The sequence below is a fragment of the Sciurus carolinensis genome, chromosome 9 (assembly GCF_902686445.1).
Source record: "Sciurus carolinensis chromosome 9, mSciCar1.2, whole genome shotgun sequence".
NCBI classification, from domain to species: domain Eukaryota; kingdom Metazoa; phylum Chordata; class Mammalia; order Rodentia; family Sciuridae; genus Sciurus; species Sciurus carolinensis.
In genome coordinates this window covers 27,129,171-27,143,425 of record NC_062221.1, presented here as the reverse complement: position 1 = coordinate 27,143,425, position 14,255 = coordinate 27,129,171, and the positions used below count along the sequence as shown (strand labels likewise).

The following is a 14,255-nucleotide window of genomic DNA, read 5'->3' as shown; positions in this document are numbered from 1 at the left end:
TTCAACTGATTTTGGGTTTGCTTTATTCTTGTTTTTGCCCCCAATATCTTGATATACATCATTAGGTTATTTATTTGAGATCTCTACATATACTAAAACCAGGTAACACAAGGCATTTATAACCCCAGAAAGACCTGACCAGAAAGGATCCTCTACAATCATGTTATAGTTAAAGTGCCAAATGTACAGAATAAAGAAAGAATATTGAAAATGCAAGAGAAAAGTACCAAGTCACTTAATATGACAAACCTATCAGAATAAAAGCAGATTTATCAGCAAAAACTCTAAAGGCCAAGGAGACACGAAGTATATTTGGGGTTATAAATGCCTTGTGTTACCCGGTTGTCCATATATTTTACAACATTTGGTAAGATCTCTACAATTATTTCACCGAATGCCTTTAGTCTATAACTCTGCTTTTTTGTCTACATCTGTGATTCATAAGGTTAGGTTTTAAAATTTCTTTCTGAATATGATAATTCATCAACCTTGTCTTAAAAGTTGATCTTCTTTCTTCTGCTTGAGCTAGTCTGTTGGTGAGACTTTGAACTGATTTTTTTTTTTAAATTGACTTATCGAGCTTTTCATTTCTAAGACTTCTCTTTGCTTCTTTTTTCAGAATTTCTCTTTGTTGAATTGCTTGTTCATATTCTCCAATTTGTTCCTTAATTAATTCAGCCATGTATTTCTATCTTCTTTGAATTCACTGATCATTTAAAATCATCATTCTTTTGATTTTTTTCCCCCCAGCATTTCATCCACTTGCAATATCTTGGGAATCAAGATTTATGAACTTTCAGAGGACTCATGTTGCCTTTTTTATCCTTTTTTTTGTTGTATGTATTAAGATTTGCACATCTTTTATGCCGTGTGTCTTTCACTTAATGTGAGGGACTTCTTAGGGAATAGCCTGGTCTTATTGGTGTGTTATCAGTGGATTTTTAGTATGTTGTGTAATGTTGAATTTAATTTCAAATGAAATTAGTAGTGTAGTTTCACTGTGGCTTTTCTGCGATTGGTGGATTTAGACAGAGTGCCTACTATGTCAGAGCCTGAGACACCTATTTCCTCTGGGGTCTTGCAAGAATGGGGAACATCTTGTGGTTCAAGTTGGTGTGTTATATATCACAGATTATATAGGGTGCATGCTCTGTCATTTTTCCTCCAGTCTTATTAACAGTGCTCTGCCTAGAGCTTCAGAAGATGTGGGAGAAAGGGAAGGGCTTGCGGGTATAGAGGTAGAATGAGATGGGAGAAATGACTTCTAATGTTCTGTAGCAAAGTAGAATAATTATGGTTGGCAACAATTGATAGATATTTCAAAATGAGAAGATTCTGAATGTTCCCAACAAATAGAAATGATAAATATTTGTAGACAAAATATTTGAGGTGGTTGATATACCAGTTGACTTGATCTGATGATGCATTGTATACATGTACTAAAATACCACACTGAAACCCATAAAAATGTATAATTGCTTTGTCAAGAAAATTTATATATAAATAAATATTTTATATTTATTTAAAAAAACAATGCTCTGTCTATATGGGAGTTACATATACTGAGGTCTTTCATAAGTGCAGTATCCAGAACAGTGTGTTATTTTTGTCTGCTGTAGATATGAGGGCGAGTATCCAGGAACAGGACTCCAGCCCTGTCCCTGCCATCTGTGCCTCCTTGGGTCTGTGAAGTCACTGAGGGTCTTTTACCTCCCTGTTCCCTTAAGTCAAAGTAGCTGCTAAGGCTTGAGCTGGAGTAGTTGTGGTTAGAATGAGGTGCATTTTGTCTCAACTGGGATGTGTAGCTGAGTAGGAAAGCACTCACCTGTTATATTCAAGGTGTCAATTTTGATCCCCAGCTCCACACAGAAGGAATAAAACAAATTATAGTAACACCCACAACATAAAAATAAACCAGATAAAGAAATATAGTAATAATCAGTTAAAAATAGCAACCTTCCCAACATCAACAACAATAGGACAGGAATGAATGTTACAGAATAAACTAAAAAGTTAAAAATTAACAAAAAGAATTAGAAGAGAGAAAAATGGAATGAAAGTATAAAAAATAAGATAAAAGAAAAAAATGATTAAAATGTAGAATAGATGGAACAAAGGTTAAAAAAAAAGTCAAAAATTTCTCTGTGGATGATTTTGGGAAGATAGATGAGTGTTGCAGGGAGATTTCCAAGTTGCTCTGTGGCTTGAAACCAAGGTAGAGATTATACAGCTTCTCAGGGAGGTGGATGGAAGAGGGATTAAGTAGGAATTAACACTGGACACTCAGAGCAGCTTGGGGGTTCAGAAGGTTGAATACAATAAAATAAAGAAGAAAGTTCATCACAGGTAGCAGCTGCTGGAGCCAATCCCCCATGGACAGAGGGAGGGGAACTAGAGTGAGCTGCATTTCCCGTGATGCTGTGGTGTGCCTCAGTGCAGAGAAATCTGAGATTAAAAAACACTGACCGAATTTACATGAACCAAGATGTGGCAAACCATGCGGTTCCTTGACAGGCACACTGCGTTGTTAATAAGAACATTGGGGTATAATAAGCATGCAGAGAGCTGAGGCGGGAGTGATCTTGGGGCCAGAGCATGCTTCATGACATCAGTGGGACTCAAGAAATCAGAAAAAAAAACCCACTCACAGTCACAATATTCCAGCTGACATCTATCGTGGGACCTAGGCAATATCTGCATAATATGGGAGAAATGAGCATGGAGTAGACTTTACCTCAGGGGACTTGAGTTGGAAGGGCAAAGGGGAGCCTTTGTGTTTGACCACTCATGTGACCAGCTGACTCGGTCTGGGAGTCAGGGTGGGCAAGGGTGAATATACTCAGGAACTATACTGGGAGAGCTGAAGTGCTGTGCACAAGCGAGTGCAGGATAAGTCCTGCTGTCCCCCCGTTGGATTTCTCAGGAGACACTCGAAAACCACACCCACAGGAAGGATCAGCTAAAGTCTAGCCATAGGGGCATATCAACCTAGTCTCTTCAAAGAAGACATCTTTCAACCTAGCCCAAATAGTTCAGAGGACCAAATAGATCTCAGCACCATCTGCCAGATGTTTTCCCTTCATGGAACATGATGCAGAAGTCGTACCCTGGGAGTGCACAGATCTGGTATGAATGGACAAAACACAAACCAATGGTACATCTTAGCCCATCCCATCTCATACTGGTGAATAGGAAAACAGATACACATCAAAGAGTTTCATCTGAGTTGGTAACTCAGAGAGCAACACAATAACAGGAAGGGGTTAACATCCCACAATGCTCGTTCTGTCAGTACTTTACTCAATAATAACTGCTAAGAAAGATTATTGGACATAGACACTGACCACCCATACCAGTCAAATATTTTGACCACTTCAGGGGAGAGGGTCCCTTTATCTACACCAAGATATTGGATAGTTTCCATTAGATGTATATACCCATATACCCTTATGTATTTTAAAATTATCTTTTCTTATTCCTTCCGTGTGTGTGTGTGTGTGTGTGTGTGTGTGTGTGTGTGAGAGAGAGAGAGAGAGAGAGAGAGAGAGAGAGAGAGGAATCTGGAGATCCTGATTCTTTCATAAGCATGCATACATACACTTCTATGTCTTCTATTCTCTCATATTCATCATTTTAAAAAATGGAATTATCTTTAACTGGCACTGTCTTGTGAGGGTTCAGGTTCATTGGATTGTATACATCAGTCTGATTTTGTACTCTTTTCATGTGTTTATTTCTCTTTCAATCTTGTCGTCTTGTGCTGTTGGCCAGAATCTATTGTGCTCTCTCCCTCTCTCACAATACTGTGATTCTTCAATTTTTCCTAACCCGTCTGTCCCAGTATCTCCTGCTACTATTCTTCTCTTCACTTTCTGAAACTGTGAAGTCTTTTCTAACTTTTTAACACATTTTCTTTTCCCCTATTAATTGTATTTTTACCTTCATTCAGAACTAGTTTATATAACACCTGCCCTCACCATTAATGCTAGTACAGTCATTACCACTGTGGACGATATAGCTGACATCTGCTATTTGCTTTAAAGCCAGAGCTGGTTCATGATTTCTGTTCTCACTACTGACAACTGCTGAACCCACCATTCCTATTTATTGGTGGCAATTAATGTTGAGGACATTAACACAACTCACTGCTTGTTGTTTGCAACAACTGTTATTGCTATTTATTTTGCTCCCATTCTGTGAGATACTGGGAACATGCAGGGACACTAAAAGTTCACAGGTTTAAAGATTCTGCAAGAGAAATAAAGATCCATTCACATTACTCCAACTCAAAGAAGAGAGGAGACAAAAAGCCCCAAACCATTAACAAGGACTCAAGGAAGAATAACCAGAGAGAGAACTAGGGTTCCACCAGTGGGCATCTACCCATACATCAGAGAGAAGTTCCAAAACAAGTAAGATAACTGCACACAAAAGGACACGCACAAACAAGGGAGGTAGAGGAATCCAATTGATGTGCAAGAACAAGACCTCTGAAAACATGAGAAAACAGGCAACTCTCCCCCCGACTTCATAATCCCCCAACAAAGTATTCCTACTGATAGTGAGGTGGACAAAAACCCAGAGAAAGATTATTTAAAAAAAAAAAAACTGATTATCAGAAAGCTCAATGAACTAAAAGAAGATCTAAGGAAGGAATTGAGAGCAATTACAGATGAAAGACCACTTTAATGAAGAAGCAGATATAGTGAAAAGAAACCAAGCAGCACTCCTAGCAGCACTCGAAATGAAAGACACAATCAAATTAAAAATGAAGGCATCACTAACATGAAGGCATCACTATCAGATTAGACAGATTAGACAGAAAACCTCAGCTCTTGAAGACAGAACTTGAGGCACTGAAGACAGGCCATGTGATTGTGAGTACACAGAAAGCAGGGAAGGGGAAGAAATTATAGAACATGATCAGAAAAATGCAAGAACTCTGGGACAACACTAAAGGACCAAACCTGAGAATCACTGGGATAGATGAGAACATGGCATGAAGAACATTTCAATGAGATAGTTACAGAAAACTTCTCCCACATCAGCAACAAGATAGACATCTGCACACAGGAGGCTTACAGGACCCCAGATAGACCCAGCCAAATGAGAAGTTCACCGAAACCTATCATAATCAAAATGCCTAACATAGAAAACAAGGAAAGAATATGAAAAGCTTCAAGAGAGAAACATCAGGTCACATTTAGAGGCAAACCAGTAAGGTTCACTTCTGATTTCTTAGCTCAGACCCTAAAAGAAGGGGGGGCCTAGAATGAGATGTTTCAAACCCTAAGAGAAAACAACTGTCAGCCAAGGTTACTACACCCAGCAAAACTCAGTTTCAAATTTGAGGGGGAGATAAAAACATTCTACAACAAGAATAAAATAAACAAAAAGAATTCATGAGCACCAACTTGCCACTACAAACAATAGCCAAAGATAAACTTCGCACAGGGGAACTAAAAACAATGCTCAAGTTCCACAAAAAAGGAAGTTCAACAGAAGAACAATCCACTAATTGAGTTTCAACACAAGATAAAATATAGCTAAAAAAAAAAAAAAAAAGGCAGGAAACCACAAACACAACCCCATATATCAACACTGAATGTTAATGGTCTCAACTTCCCAATTAAAAGACACAGATTAGCGGAATCGATCAAAACAACAAGCTCCAACTATGTGCTGTGTACAGAAGACTCATCTTACAGGCAAAGATCCCACAGGTGAAAGTAAAAGGATGGCAGAAAATATCCCAGGCATATGACTGAATAAATAAAGCAGGCATAGCTATTCTCATATCTGACAAAGCAGATTTCAAGCAAAAATGAATCAGAAGAGACAAAGAAGGCCATTACATCCTAGTAGAGGGAACAGTCCAACCAGAAGATACTTATGCTCCAAATGTCAATGCACCCAATTACATGAAAAAAAAATACTCCATGACCAATAATTCTGGGGGACTTTAGTACACCCTCATCACCAATAGACAGGTCATCAAAACAAAAAGTCAACAAAGATATCTCCAACATAAACAACACTATAAATCAAATGGACCCAATGGACATCTACAGAATATTCCAACCTAAACCAATTGAATTTATCTTCTTCCAGCTGCACATGGAACTTTTTCTAAAATAGATCATATTTTAGGCCACAAAGCAAATCTTAGCAAATATAAAAAACTGATATAATCCCTGTATCCTATCAGATCATAACAGAATGAAGTTAGAAATCAACAGCAAGAAAATTAATAGGAACCACATAAACACATGGAGATGAAACAATACTCTCTTAAATGAAGAATGTATCAAAGAAGAAATAAGAATAGAAATCAAGAAATTTTTAGAAAAAAGTGAGAACAAAGACACAAATATCAAAATCTCTGGGAGAGTATGAAAGCAGTTCTGAGAGGAAGAGATAAAGTGCTGAGTGCCTCCATTAAAAAGTTAGACCAAAACAATTTTTTAAAAATTAGACAGACCTCAGATAAATAAGATTATGCTTCACCTCAGCACTTTAGAAAAAGAACAACCTAATTCCCAAGCCAGTAGAAGATAGGAAATAATTAAGATTAGTGTCAAAATCAATGAAATTGTAAACATAATGAAGAGTTGGCTCTTTGAAAAGAAATAAAATTGACAAACCCCTAGCCAAAGCAACCAAAAGAAATGGTGAGAAGCAGCAAATCAACATGATCAGAGATGAAAAAAGAGGTATCCCCACAGACCTATCAGAAATCCAAAGGATTATGAGAGCCTATTTTGAAAATTTATACTCCAATTACCTGGAAACTCTGGAAGATATGGACCAATTTCTAGATACATATGATCTGCCCAACTGAACCCGAAGGCATAGAAAACCTAAACAGAACCCCATCAAGTAATGAAACTGAAGCAGCAATAAAAACTTGCGCAGGAACTGATTGATTCTCTGCTGAGTTCTACCAGACCTTTACAGAACCATTAATAGCAGTCTTCCTCAAATTATTCCACAAAAAATAAAAGGGAAAAAACACTCCCAAATACTTTTTATGAAAGTAGTAGAACCCTGATAGCAAATCAGACAAGGACACATCAAGGAAGGAGAACCATAGACCAATATCCTGATGAACATAGATGCAAAAATCCTTAATAAAATATCAGCAAAACTCATCCAAAAACACACAAAGAGATATTACACCATGATCAAGTGGGTTTCATTCCAGGGATGTGAGACTGGTTCAACATATGCAATCAATAAATGTAATTCATCACTTAAACAGAATTAAGGATAAAAATCACATGATCATCTCAACAGATACAGAAAAAGCCCTTGATAAAACCCACCCCACGAATTCATATTAAAAACACCGGAGAAGCTAGGGATTGAAGGAACTTATCTCAACATCGTAAAGGTCATTTATGACAAATCCAGAGCCAACAATGGAGAAAAGCTAAAAGCATTTTCATTAAATTCAGGAACAAGACAGGGTTGTCCACTGTCACCATTCCCATTCAATATAGGCCTCAAAATCCAGATTGCCAGAGCAACCAGGCAAGAAAAGGAAATCAAAGGGATACAAATAGGAAAAGAAGAAATCAAACTAACTCTGTTTGCCAACAATATGATCCTATATCTAGAAGATTTAAAAAACTCTACCAGAAGACTTCCAGAGTGAAGTAGCAGTCAAGATCAACACCCATAAATCAATAACTTTCCTATACTCCAACAGTAATTCAGCCAAGAAAGAAATCAGGAAAGACCATCCCCTTCACCATCACTTCAGAAAGAGTAAATAGGGCTGGGGAGATAGCTCAGTTGGTAGAGTGCGTGCCTCATAAGCACAAGGCCCTGAGTTCAATCCCCAGTACCACCAAAAAAAAAAAAAAAAAAAAAGAGTAAATACTTGGAAATTAATCTAACCAAGAAGGTAAAAGAGCTCTACAATGAAAATTACAGAACACTTAAGAAAGACATTGAAGAAGACCTTAGAAGATGGAAAGACTTGCCATGTTCTTAGATAGGCAGAATTAATATTGTCAAAATGGCCATAATACCAAAAGCAATATACAGATTCAGTGCAGTTCCCACCAAAATACCAATGAAATTCTTCACTGAATTAGAAAAAAACAATTCTTAAATTCATTTGGAAGAATAAGAGAATAGCCAAAGCAATACTGAGCAAGAAAAGTCAAGCAGGAGGCATCACAATACCTGATCTGAAATTGTTCTATAGAGCTGTAGTAAGAAAAACCTCACAGTTTTGGCTCCAAAATAGACATGAAGACCGATGGATCCACAAACTTGTAGCCATCTGATATTTAGTAAATGTGCCAACAGTCTTGGAAAAGACTGACTTTTTAACAAATGGTGCTGGAGAAACTCGATAGGTGAATTTTGGATGCAGAAAAATGAAATAAGATCCCTCTCTCTCACCTTGCACAAAACTCAAATTGAAATGGATCAATGACTAAATTATGGGTTCATCCCTCATGCCCATCAATTGATTAATGGATTAAGAAACTGTAGTATATATACATAATGGAGTTCTACTCCATCGTTAGAATGAATGAATTATGGCATTTGCCAGTAAATGGATAGAAATGGAGAATATCATGCTAAGTGAAATTAGTCATATGCAGTAACCAGAGTAAAATAAAGGAAGGTGGGGGGGAAAGGATTGGATAACATAAAGGATCAAATACAAATTAATAGATGAGCAAAATAAAATCTAGTGGAATACAGGAAGGTGAAGTGGAAAGGGGAGGGAGAACAGGAGGGAAAAACAGTAGAGACAAGGGAGAGATCATAAACTGAAATTGATTTCCATGCATGTATAAGTTTGTTGGAATGAACCCAACTTATATATATAAACATAAAACTCAAAATAAAAAACCAACAAGGAATGGAACCACCAAAAGATCCAGCTATCCCATTCCTAAAGTATATATCCAAAATATTTAATGTCAGCATACTATAGAGAAACAATTCACAATAGCCAAGTTAAGAAATGACAGAAAGGGAGTTCAGAATGTACATAATTAAAATGATTAGGGAAGCAAACGATGAGATGAAAGAGCAAATGCAGGCATTGAATGATCACACCAATCGACAGTTAACAGAGCAAATTCAGGAAGCAAAAGATCATTTCAATAAAGAGTTAGAGATAGTGAAAAAAAACCAAACACAAATCCTTGAAATGAAGGAAACAATAAACCAAATTAAGAACTCCATAGAAAGCATAACCCATAGGATAGAACACCTGGAAGACAGAACTTCAGATATTGAAGACAAAATATTTAACCTCGAAAGCAAAGTTGAACAAACAGAGAAGATGGTAAGAAATCATGAACAGAATCTGCAAGAACTATGGGATATCATGAAAAGGCCAAATTTAAGAATTATTGGGATTGAGGAAGGCTTAGAGAAACAAACCAAACGAACAAATAATCTATTCAATGAAATAATATCAGAAAATTTCCCAAATCTGAAGAATGAAATGGAAAATCAAGTCCAAGAGGCTTATAGGACTTCAAATACACAAAATTACAACAGATCCACACCAAGGCACATTATAATGAAAATACCTAACATACAAAATAAAGGCAGAATTTTAAAGGCTGTGAGAGAAAAGAACCAAATTACATTCAGGGGGAAACCAATACGGATATCAGCAGATTTTTCAATCCAGACCCTAAAAGCTAGAAGGGCCTGGAACAACAATTTGATGATGAAATAAGATCATTCCATGATAAACAAAAGCTAAAAGAATTTACAAAAAGAAAGCCAACATTACAGAACATTCTCAGCAAAATATTTATGAGGAAGAGATAAAAAAAGAAGCATATCAGCAAAGGGAGGAATTACCCTAAAGGAACTGTCAAATAAAGGAGGAACCAAGATGTGTCAAAAAATAAATAAATAAATAAATAAAAATTTAAATATGAACCAAATGACCGGGAATACAAATCATATCTCAATAATAACCGTGAATGTTAATGGCCTGAATTCATCAATCAAAAGACATAGACTGGCAGATTGGATTAAAAAGAAAGATCCAACGATATGTTGCGTGCAAGACTCACCTCATAGAAAGAGATACCCATAGACTAAAGGTGAAAGGATGGGGAAAAACATACCATGCACATGGACAGCAAAAAAGCTGGAGTATCCATCCTCATTTCAGATAATGTGGACTTCAAGCCAATGTTAGTCAGAAGGGATAAAGAAGGACATTTCATACTGCTTAAGGGAAGCATAAATCAGCAAGATATAACAATCATAAACATCTATGCCCCAAACAGTGGCTCATCCATGTATGTTAAACAAATCCTTCTCAATTTTAGGAACCAAATAGACCATAACACAATAATACTAGGTGATTTTAACACGCCTCTCTCACCACTGGACAGATCTTCCAAACAAAAATGGAACAAAGAAACCAGAGATCTCAATAACACAATCAGTAATTTAGACTTAACAGACATTTATAGAATATACCATCCAACCAAGAGCGAATACACTTTCTTCTCAGCAGCACATGGATTCTTCTCTAAAATAGACCATATATTATGCCACAAAGCTAATGCCAGCAAATACAAGAAGATAGAGACACTACCTTGTATTCTATCAGATCATAATGGATTGAAGTTAGAAATAAATGAAAGAGTAAAAAACAGAAACTACTCCAACACCTGGAGATTAAACAATATCCTATTATATGATGAATGGATAACAGAAGATATTAGGAAGGAGATTAAAAAATTCTTGGAGGTAAACGAGAACAAAGAAACATCATATCAAAATCTGTGGGACACTATGAAAGCAGTACTTAGAGGAAGATTTATTTCATGGAGCGCATTTAATAAAAAGTAAAACTCAAAAAATAAACGACCTAACACTACAGCTCAAAGCCCTAGAAAAAGAAGAACAAACGTACACCAAAAGTAGTAGAAGACAGGAAATAGTTAAAGTGAGAGCTGAAATCAACGAAATTGAAACAAAAGAAACAATACAAAAAATTGACAAAATAAATAGTTGGTTCTTTGAAAAAATAAACAAAATTGATAAACCTTTAGCCACACTAACAAAGAGAAGACGAGAGAAAACCCAAATCACTAAAATTCGGAATGAACAAGGAAATATCACAACAGACACGACTGAAATACAAAACATAATTAGAAGCTATTTTGAAAATCTATACTCCAACAAAATAGAAAATTTTGAAGACATCAACAGGTTTCTAGAGACATATGAATTGCCTAAACTGAACGAGGAGGACATACACAATTTAAATAGACCAATTTCAAGTAATGAAATAGAAGAAGTCATCAATAGCCTACCAACAAAGAAAAGTCCAGGACCAGATGGGTTCTCAGCCGAGTTCTACAAAACCTTTAAAGAAGAGCTCATTCCAATACTTCTCAAAGTATTCCATAAAATAGAAGAGGAGGGAACCCTCCCAAACTCATTCTATGGAGCCAATATCACCCTGATACCTAAACCAGACAGAGACACATCGAGGAAAGAAAATTTCAGACCAATATCCTTAATGAACATCGACGCAAAAATTCTAAACAAAATTTTAGCAAATCGCATACAAAAACATATTAAAAAGATAGTGCACCATGATCAAGTGGGTTTCATCCCAGGGCTGCAAGGTTGGTTCAACATCAGGAAATCAATAAATGTCATTCACCATATCAATAGACTTAAAGTCAAGAATCACATGATTATTTTGATAGATGCAGAAAAAGCATTTGATAAAATACAGCACCCCTTCATGCTCAAAACACTAGAAAAAACAGGGACAGTGGGAACATTCCTTAACATTGTAAAGTCCATCTACGCTAAGCCCATGGCCAATATCATTCTAAATGGTGAAAAACTGAAAGCATTCCCTCTAAAAACTGGAACAAGGCAGGGATGCCCTCTTTCACCACTTTATTCAATATCGTCCTTGAAACTCTAGCCAGAGCAATTAGACAGACCAAAGAAATTAAAGGGATACGAATAGGAAAAGAAGAACTCAAACTATCCCTATTTGCTGATGATATGATTATATACTTAGAGGAACCAGGAAATTCCACCAGAAAACTTTTAGATCTCATAAGTGAATTCAGTAAAGTAGCAGGATATAAGATCAATGCACATAAATCTAAGGCATTTTTATACATAAGCGATGAATCTTCAGAAAGAGAAATTAGGAAAACTACCCCATTCACAATAGCATCGAAAAAAATAAAATATTTGGGAATCAAGCTCACAAAAGAGGTGAAAGACCTCTACAATGAGAACTACAGAGCACTAAAGAAAGAAATTCAAGAAAACCTTAGAAGATGGAAAGATCTCCCATGTTCTTGGATAGGCAGAATTAATATTGTCAAAATGGCCATACTACCAAAAGTGCTATACAGATTCAGTGCTATTCCAATTAAAATCCCAATGATGTACCTAACAGAAATAGAGCAAGCAATTATGAAATTCATCTGGAAGAATAAAAATCCCAGAATAGCTAAAGCAATCCTTGGCAGAAAGAGTGAAGCAGGGGGTATCGCAATACCAGATCTTCAACTCTACTACAAAGCAATAGTAACAAAAACGGCATGGTATTGGTACCAATATAGAAAGGTGGATCAATGGTACAGAATAGAGGACACGGACACAAACCCAAATAAATACAATTTTCTCATACTAGACAAAGGGGCCAAAAATATGCGATGGAGAAAAGATAGCCTCTTCAACAAATGGTGCTGGGAGAATTGGAAATCCATATGCAACAGAATGAAACTAAAGCCATATCTCTCTCCATGTACGAAACTAAACTCAAAATGGATTAAGGATCTCGGAATCAGACCAGAGACCTTGCATCTTATAGAAGAAGAAGTAGGTCCAGAGCTTCAACATGTCAGCTTAGGACCAGAGTTCCTCAACAGGACTCCCATAGCACAAGAAATAAAAGCAAGAATTAATAACTGGGATACATTCAAACTAAAAAGCTTTCTCTCAGCAAAGGAAACTATCAGCAATGCGAAGAAAGAGCCTACAGAGTGGGAGAAAATCTTTGCCAATCAGACTTCAGATAGAGCACTAATCTCCAGAATCTATAAAGAACTCAAAAAACTCTACACCAAGAATGCAAATAATCCAATCGACAAATGGGCTAAGGAAGTGAATAGAAACTTTACAGAAGAAGATCTACAAGCAATCAACAAACATATGGAAAAATGTTCAACATCTCTAGTAATAAGAGAAATGCAAATCAAAACCACCCTAAGATTCCATCTCACCCCAATTAGAATGGCGATTATCAAGAATACAAGGAACAAAAGGTGTTGGCGAGGATGTGGGGAGAAAGGTACACTCATACATTGCTGGTGGGGCTGCAAATTAGTGCAGCCACTCTGGAAAGCAGTGTGGAGATTCCTTAGAAAAGTTGGAATGGAACCACCATTTGACCCAACTATCCCACTCCTTGGCCTATACCCAAAGGACTTAAAATCAGCATATTAGAGAGATACAGCCACATCAATGTTCATAGCTGCTCAGTTCACAATAGCCAGATTGTGGAACCAACCTAGATGTCCTTCAATTGATGAATGGATAAAGAAAATGTGGTATATATATACAATGGAATATTATTCAGCCATAAAGAATGATAAAATTATGGCATTTGCAGGCAAATGGATGAAACTGGAGAATATCATGCTAAGTGAGATAAGCCAATCTCAAAAAACCAATGGACGAATGATATCGCTAATAAGTGGATGATGACACATAATTGGGGGTGGGAGGGGTTAGTATTAGAGTTAGAGTTAGGTTTAGGGATGGGGGCAAGAATGGAAGAAGGAAGGACTGTATAGAGGGAGGGGAGGGGTGGGAGGGGTGGGGGGGAAGGGAAAAAATAACAGAATGAATCAAACAACATTACCCTATGTAAATTTATGATTACACAAATGGTATGCCTTTATGCCATGTACAAACAGAGAAACATCATGTATCCCGTTTGTTTACAATAAAAAAAAACAAAAACAAAAACAAAACAACAAAGTAGGTCCGCAAAGGGAGGAACTATCTGAGATTAAAACCCACTCAAAGGAGAAACCAAGCCAAATTAAAAACCAAAAATAAGCCAAATGACTGGGAATACAAATTATATCTCAATAATAACCCTGAATGTTAATGGCCTAAACTCATCAATCAAAAGACATAGATTGGCAAAATGGATTAAAAAGAAAGACCGAACAATATGGTGCCTTCAAGAGACTCATCTCAGA

At 36.6% G+C, this 14,255-nt stretch overlaps 1 protein-coding gene and 1 non-coding gene across 2 annotated transcripts in view; both read left to right on the top strand.

The window, feature by feature from the left end:
• Nucleotides 1-14,255, top strand: part of Dock3 (dedicator of cytokinesis 3) — a 712,604-nt gene that overhangs the window by 210,393 nt on the left and 487,956 nt on the right.
• Trnam-cau (transfer RNA methionine (anticodon CAU)) lies at nucleotides 7,783-7,855 on the top strand. The gene has a single exon. It is a non-coding gene; the product is annotated as a tRNA-Met (tRNA).